The 8432-nt window shown below is 38.0% G+C and overlaps 1 pseudogene; it reads right to left on the reverse strand.

Annotated features, from left to right (window-relative positions):
* Positions 1–3992: 3992 nt before the first annotated feature.
* On the reverse strand, positions 3993–4102 carry LOC118010996 (annotated as a pseudogene).
* Between the last annotated feature and the right edge of the window lie 4330 nt (positions 4103–8432).

The raw sequence follows: 8432 nt of genomic DNA on the forward strand, positions 1-8432 counted from the left end.
GAAATACAATCAGGAGATGGTTCTAAAATTTGCCACAAAACCTCATTTTTTCTTTAATTTTGATACATTATATAGTATTTTTAATTTAAATTCAATTAGCCAACATATAGTACATCATTACTTTCAGATGTAGAGTTCAGTAATTCCTCAGTTGCATATAACACCCAGTGCTTATCACATCACATTCCCTCCTTAATGCCCATAACTAATTATCCCAATCCCCCAACCACCTCCCCTCTAGTAACCCTCAGTTTGTTTCCTATAGTTAAGAGTCCCTCATGGTTTTTCTCCCTCTCTGATGACTTCCCATTCAGTTTTCCCTCCCTTCCCCTATGATCCTCTGTATTGTTTCTCATAGTCCACATATGAGTGAAACCATATGATAATTGTCCTTCTCTGATTGACTTATTTCACTCAGCATAATAGCCTCCAGTTCCATCCACATCAATGTAAAAGTAAATATTCATCCTTTCTAATGGCTGAGTAATGTTCCATTGTATATAGGAGCCTTATCTTCTTTATCCATTCATCTGTTGATGGACATCTTGGCTCTTTCTACAGTTTGGCTATTTTGGACATTGCTGATATAAACATTGGGGTGCAGGTACCCCTTCGGATCACTACATTTGTATCTTTGGGGTAAATACCTAGTAGTGCAATTGCTGGGTCATAGGGTAGCTCTATTTTTAACTTCTTGAGGAACCTCCATACCTTTTTCCAGAGTGGCTGTACCAGCTTGCATTCCCACCAATAGTGTAGGAGGGTTCCCCTTTCTCCACATCCTTGCCAACATCTGTCGTTTCCTGTCTTGTTAATTTTAGACATTCTGACTGGTGTGAGGTGGTATCTCATTGTGGCTGTGATTTGTATTTCCTTGATGCCAAGTGATGTGGAGCATCCTTTCATGTGTCTGTTGGCCATTTGTGTGTCTTCTTTGGAGAAATATCTGCTCATGTCTTCTGACCATTCCATGACTGGATTATTTTTTTATTTTTTTTGGGGGGTGTTGAGTTTTATAAGTTCTTTATAGATCTTGGATATTAGCCCTTTATCTGATATGTCATTTGCAAATATCTTCTCCCATTAGTAGCTGCCTTTTAGTTTTGTTGACTGTTTTCTTTGCAGCAGCAGCTTTTTATCTTGATGAAGTCCAATAGTTCATTTGTGCTTTTGTTTCCCTTGCCTCCAGAGATGTGTCTAGCAAGAAGTTGCTGTGCCTAGGTCAAAGAGGTTGTTGCCTGTGTTCTCCTCTAGGATTCAGATGGATTCCTGTCTCACATTTAGGTCTTTCATCCATTTTGATTCTATTTTTGTGTGTGGTGTAAGGAAATGGTCCAGTTTCATTTTTCTGAATGTGGCTGTCCAATTTTCCCAGCACCATTTGTTGAAGAGACTGTCTTCTCCATTGGATATTCTTTCCTGGTTTGTTGAAGATTACTTGATCATAGAGTTGAACGTCCATATCTGGGTTCTCTATTCTGTTCCATTGATCTATGTGTCGTTTTTGTGCCAGTACCATATCAACTTGATTACAGCTTTGTAATAGAGCTTGAGGTCTGGCATTGTGATGCCACCTGCTTTGGTTTTCTTTTTCAACATTCATTTGGCTATTCTGGGACTTTTCTGGTTCCATAAGAATTTTAAGATTATTTGTTCCTGCTCTGTGAAAAATGTCGAAGGTATTTTGGCAGGGATTACATCGAATGTGTAGATTGCTTTGGGTAGCATAGACATTTTAACAATATTTATTTTTCAATCCATGAGCATGGAATGTTTTTCCATTTCTTTGTGTCTTCCTCAAGTACAGGAAGTACAGATCCTTTGCCTCTTTGGTTAGGTTTATTCCTAGGTATCTTAAGCTTTTTGGTGCATTTGTAAGTGGGATTGGTTCCTTAATTTCTCTTTCTTCTGTTTCATTGTTAGCATATAGAAATGCAACTAATTTCTGTGCATTGATTTTATATCTTGCATTATTGAATTCCTGTATGAGTTCTAGCAATTTTGGGGTGGAGTCTTTTGGGGCTTCCACATAAAGTATCATGTCATCTGCAAAGAGTGAGAGTTTGAATTATTTTTTGCCAATTTGAATGCCTTTTATTTCTTTTTGTTGTCTAATTGCTGAGGCTAGGACTTCTAGTACTATATTGAACAATGGTAGTGAGAGTGGGTATCCCTGTCATGTTCTTAACCTAAGGGGAAAAGCTCTGAGTTTTTCCCCACTAAGAATGGTATTTGCTGTGGGCTTTTTGTAGATGGCTTTTATGATATTGAGGTGTGTTCCCTCTATCTCTACACTGTGGAGAGTTTTAATTAAGAAAGGATGCTATATATTATCAAATGCCTTTTCTGCATCAATTGAAAGGATCATATGGTTCTCATCCTTTCTTTTTTTAATTTGATGTATCATGTTGATTGATTTGTGAATGTTGAACCACCCTTGTAGCCCAGGAATAAACCCCACTTGGTCGTGATGGATAATCCTTTTTACTGTTGGATCCTATTGACTAGTATCTCAGTGAGAAATTTTGTATCCTTGTTCATCAGGGATATTGGTCTATGATTCTCCTTTTTGGTGGGGTGTTTGTCTGGTTTTGATATCAAGGTAATCCTGGACTCATAGAACGAGTTTGGAAGTTTTCCTTCCATTTCTATTTTTGAAACAGCTTCAGAAAAAGAAGTATTAGTTCTTTAAATGTTTGGTATGATTCCCCTGGGAAGCCATCTGGCCCTGGACTCTTGTTTGTTGGGAGATTTGGGTTACTGCTTCAATTTCCTTGCTGGTTATGGGTCTTTTCAGGTTTTCTATTTCTTCCTGTTTCAGTTTTGGTAGTTTAGAAGTTTCTAGGAATGCATCAGTTTCTTCCAGATTTCTTAATCTGTTCGCATATAGTTGCTTGTGATATGTTCTTAAAATTGTTTGTATTCCCTTGGTGTTGGTTGTGATCTCTCCTCTTTCATTCATGATTTTATTAATTTTGATCCTTTCTCTTTTCTTTTTTGGTAAGTCTGGCTAGGGGTTTATTGATCTTATTAATTCTTTCAAAGAACCAACTTCTAGTTTCATTGATCTGTTCTGTTCTTTTGGTTTCTATTTCATTGTTTTTTGCTCTAGTCTTCATTATTTCTTTCTCCTGTTTCGTTTTGGCATTATTTGCTGTTCTTTCTCCAGCTCCCTTAGGTGGGAGGTTAGCTTGTGTATTTGAGACTTTTCTAATTTCTTGAGAAAGGCTTATATTGCTATGTACTTCCCTCTTAGGAATGCCTATGCTGCAACCCAAAGGTCTTGAATAGTTGTGTTTTCATTTTCTTTTGTTTTCATGATTTTTTAAATTCTTCTTTAATTTCCTGGTTGATCCATTCATTCTTGAGCAGGAAGCTCTTTAACCTCCAAATATTTGAGTTCCTTCCAAATTTCTTCTTGTGATTAAGTTCCAGTTTCAAAGCATTGTGATCTGAATATATGCAAGGAATAATCCCAATGTTTTGGTATCAGCTGAAACGTGATTTGTGACCCAGTATGTGATCTATTCTGGAGAATGTTCCATGTTCACTAGAGAAGACTGTGTATTCTGTTACTTTAGGATGGAATGCTCTGTATACATCTGTGAAGTCCATCTGGTCCAGTGTGTCATTCAAAGCCCTTGTTTCTTTGTTGATTTCCTGCTTAGATGATCTTTCCATTGCACTGAGTGGGGTGTTAAAATCCCTTACTATTGTATTATTATCAATGTGTTTCTTTGATTTTTGTTATTAATTGGTTTATATAATTGGCTGCTCCCAAGTTAGGAGCATGAATATAATGAACTGTTAGATCTTCTTGTTGGATAGACACTTTAAGTATGATATAGTGTCCCTCTTATCCCTTACTACAGTCTTTGGTTTAAAATCTAATTTGTCTGATTTAAGGATTGCTACCCCACCTTTCTTTTGATATCCATTAGCATGATAAATGGTTCACCACCCCCTCATTTTCAATCTGGAGGTGCCTTTGGGTCTAAAATGACTTTCTTGTAGGCATGTCGATGGGTCTTGCTTTTTCAATTAGCAATAATCGCGCCTCGGATAAACCTCATTGGCTACAATATTGCCACTGTGCAAAGCTATTGGGTCTTGCTTTTTTATCCAATCTGATACCCTGTGTCTTTTGATTGGAGCATTTAGCCCATTTACATTCAGAGTAAATTTTGGAAGATATGAATTTAGTGCCTTTATATTACCTGTAAAGTCCCTGTTTCTGTATATTGTCTCTGTTTCTTTCTGGTCTATTTTACTTTGGGGCACTCTCTTCACTTACCGGATCCCCTTTAATATTTCTTGTAGGGCTGGTTTAGTGATCACAAATTCTTTTAGTTTTGGTTTGTGCTGGAAGCTCTTTAGTTCTCCTTCCATTCTGCATGACAGCCTTGCTAGATAAAGTATTCTTGGCTGCATGTTTTTCTCATTAATACCCTGAATATATCATGCCAGCCCTTTCTGGCCTGCCAGGTCAGTGTGGATAGGTCTGCTGCCAGTCTAATATTCCTACCCTTGTATGTTAAGCACCTCTTGTCTCGAGCTGTTTTCAGGATTTTCTCTTGATCTCTGAAATTTGCAAGATTCACTATTAATGTCGGGGTGTTGATAAAATTTTATTGATTTTGAGGGGTGTTCTCTGTACCTCCTGGACTTGAATGCCTGTTTCCTCCCCCAGATTAGGGAAGTTTTCAGCTATGATTTGCTCAAATATATGTTCTGCCGCCCCTTCTTCTTCCTCTGGGAACCCAATAATTCTAATATTGTTTCACTTTATGGTATCACTGAGGTGATTCTTCGAAGCCTCACCTCATGGTCCATTAGTTGTTTTTCTCTCTTTTCCTCAGCTCCTTTCTTTCCATCATTTTGTCTTCTATGTCACTGACTCTCTCTTCTGCCTCATTTACCCTAACTGTTAGAGCATCCATTTTAGACTGCATCTCAGTTAAAGCCTTTCAGTTTCTGCTTGATTAGAATTTATTTCTACGCTAAGAGATTCTCTAGTGTCTTTTATGCATTTTTCAAGCCCATCTTTTTAAATGTTATTTAAACGTTATTCTGAGTTCTAGTTCTGATATTTTACTTATATCCATATTGATTAGATCTATGGCAGAGAGTATTACCTCTGGTTCTTTCTTTTGCTGTGACTTTCTCCTTCTAGTCATTTTGTCCAGAGAAGAATAGATAAATGAGAGAACAAAATAAAAAATATCAACCATGACCCCAGCGAAATACACATTAGACAAATCTGATGAAGTCAGATGCCAAAAAAGAAAAGGAAAAAAAAAGGGAAAAAGGAGAGGATATAATCTCATAGGTGGATAAAACGGGGTGATCCACTTGGTCATGTGTGTATTTTGTTCTGTTTGTTAGAAGACACTAAATCCCAAAATTCTAAAGAAAGAAAAACTTATATATATACAAAAATAAAATTGAGTACTGTGAAAGGAAGCAAAAAATGAAGAATATATCTATAAAATGTCAATGTAAAAATGATAATTAGAAAAGGACAAGAGTTTAAGAGTTGATAAAATAAGAAACTAGTTGAAAAGGAAAAAAAAAGACAAAAGAAAAAGAAAATTTTAAACTGAAAACTAAAGACTCATAAGAAAAAACCTCAAATTCTATATACTGTTTTCCTGTGGCATAGGAGTTTTTCAGTTCTGTGTGATCCAAAAACTTGGTATTCAACTGATGGTCCTGCTGCTCTTCTGGGGGAGGGGCCTGTTGCACTGATTCACAGGGGCCTTTGCCTGGGCAGAGTTTCACCACTCATGCCAGGGTACCAGGGTCAGTGTAAGTTGCTTTGGGTTCCTCTATGTGGCTTTTGTTCCCTGAAGGCTTTTTGGACTCTAAAGAGGATGAAAAAAAAAAAAGTGAAAATGGCAGCGCCCTGATCTCCAACCCTGGAACCCAACGATGGTGGCTCCCACTCTTCAGTGCACCCTCAGAGAAAAGCAGTCCTGCACCTTTGTGTGTGCTAAACTCTGCAGATTCCTCTGGTGCACACCTGTGCTAATCCTTCCAGGGGAGGGAGGTGGTGTCACTGTGGCCTGGGGCTTGATGGGCCCCTACTCAGGGAGCAGTTGCCGATCCTTCCTGCACCTGCACTGCTCCCCCCAGGGGAAGGAGCAGGGTCTCCCAGAGGTTGTTGCTTTCTGGGCCCCTGCTTGGAGAGTGGTCACCAGACCATGCTGAGATTTGTGATTTATGACAACACCTAGCTGAGAGACCACTCCAGGGCTTGCTAATTGTAGCCTGCTTCCCCACTCCAATGCTTGGGAACTCTGCTGCATTCAGGTATCCCCATTCTTTCCATGACCCTGGGGATCCTGCGACCACACCGTCCCAATTAGGACTCTGCCCTGCTTTGTCACCTGAGCACCTTTCAGGCAGGGAGGTCCTTCATGGGAGCAGCCTTCTAAAAGTTCTGATTTTGCACTCCACTGTTACATCACTTTCTGGCAGCTGGCTTATGAAATCTCCCTTCCCCTGCTATATATCTGATATATCCTCTCAGATTGATTCACTTCTCTGCACCTCCTACCCTGCAGAGAGTGTTTGCTTTTCTAATTGTAGAATTGCAGCAATTCTTTTCTTAGAGCTCAGGTTGAATTCACAGGTGTTCAGAATGATTTGATAACTAGCTGAATTCAAGGGACCAGATGAAACATGGGTTCCCCTACTCTTCTACCATCTTCCTTCTTTTTGACACATTGTATAACTTTAAATGAGATTTCATTATGCTCACATTTTGTATACAGTTGACCCTCGAACAGCATGAGTTTGAAATATGTGGGTTCACTTATGTTTTTTTATACTGTTCAGTACTACAAATGTATTTTCTCTTCCTTATGACTTTTTAATAACATTTTCTTTTCTCTATGTTACTTTTTTTTTTTTAAAGATTTTATTTATTTATTTAACAGAGATAGAGAACACACGTAAGCAGAGTGGCAGGCAGAGGGGTAGGGAGAAGCAGGCTCTCCACTGAGCAGGGAACCCAATATGGGGCTCGATCCCAGGACCCTGGAATCATGACCTGAACTGAAGGCAGATGCTTAACCAACTGAGCCACCCAGGCACCCCTCTATGTTACTTTATGGTAGGAATACAGTAAGTAATATAAAGTAATATATAGAACATACAAAATATGTGTTAATCAACTTTTTATGTTACTGGTGAGGCATCAGGTCAACAGTAGACCATTAGTAGTTATGTTGTTGGGGAGTCCAAAGTTATATGCAATCTCTAACCCCAGTGTTATTCAAGGATCAGCTGTATATATATTTGTATCTTCCCATGTATATTGAAATACAATCTCAGATGGACCATATCATATACATTGTCTATCCCCGACACTCTCTTGAAAGCGGGAAGTAATTAATAAAAATTTAATTTGAATTTAAATGCTGATTGTCCTTGGGAAAATGTGTGAAAACCAGAAATATGCTTGCAAAATTACTTATGTAGCTAAGTACTACATTAGTACATCATTATATGTACCTACAGCTATAGATTGATGATGTGTTATCAGTATTTTCCTTTTCTTTTAAGGAGGTAAAGAGCAGGTATAGAGTGGTTAAAAGACAAAATTTGGCTGGAGTTAGGTTGTAGAAATTTGGAGTATGAAAGACCCACCCAAGACAAGAGGAGATACTGGGCTTAGACAATAGAGCTGATCAAGAAATGATAATGAGGAAGCTAGAACAGAAAACAGTGTGGTATCTAGCAGGGGCCTGAGGAGGTGTTAAAGCTAGGTTTCAAAACCAGCCAAAAAGATATATTAAAAAAGATATCAGGGTAAACATTGGAAGTCCAATGGTTCTAAGTTTTGGATATTAGCTAGCTTCAAAATGTACTTTTATGAGTCAATAGTGAAGCTAAGTTAAACAGTCAGTTAGAGGGAGGGCAGTGCTCGATAAATGGGCATACTGAAATTAACCCTTGTGTAATGTTCATGGTTTTACAATATTTAGAATGGTGATTTCAGAAACATCTAGTTATTCTGGGTGCTCTTTTTCTTGATATTTAGGGCTTGAACTTTTCTGTGATGGAGTTCTAAATATTTTCTTTTAAACTATTCCATGCCTTATCCTGCCCTTAAAGAGAGGAAGTGTGGAATAGTGGATCCTGCGTGGTCTTTGGAGTCTCTAGACTTGGTTTGAGTCCTTGTTTAGCTCTAGGGATCTTTGGCAACTCTAACTTCAGTTTCCTTACTCATTTATAGTATTATGTCTAAAATTATATTTTTTGGAATGTTATTGGATTTAAGTGTTCCCATAGTACCTTGCATAAAGCTGCTATGTGAAGTTCTTTGTTTAAATCAGTTAATGAAACATTTGTGAAACTCCTTCTATATTGCAGGACTTATTTTAGATATTGGAAGCTGCTCAATAAGTACTTATTGAGCTACTTTA

This window comes from Mirounga leonina, unplaced genomic scaffold (assembly GCF_011800145.1).
Source record: "Mirounga leonina isolate KUSES-001 unplaced genomic scaffold, KU_Mleo_1.0 Mir_129, whole genome shotgun sequence".
In the NCBI taxonomy this organism is placed as follows: domain Eukaryota; kingdom Metazoa; phylum Chordata; class Mammalia; order Carnivora; family Phocidae; genus Mirounga; species Mirounga leonina.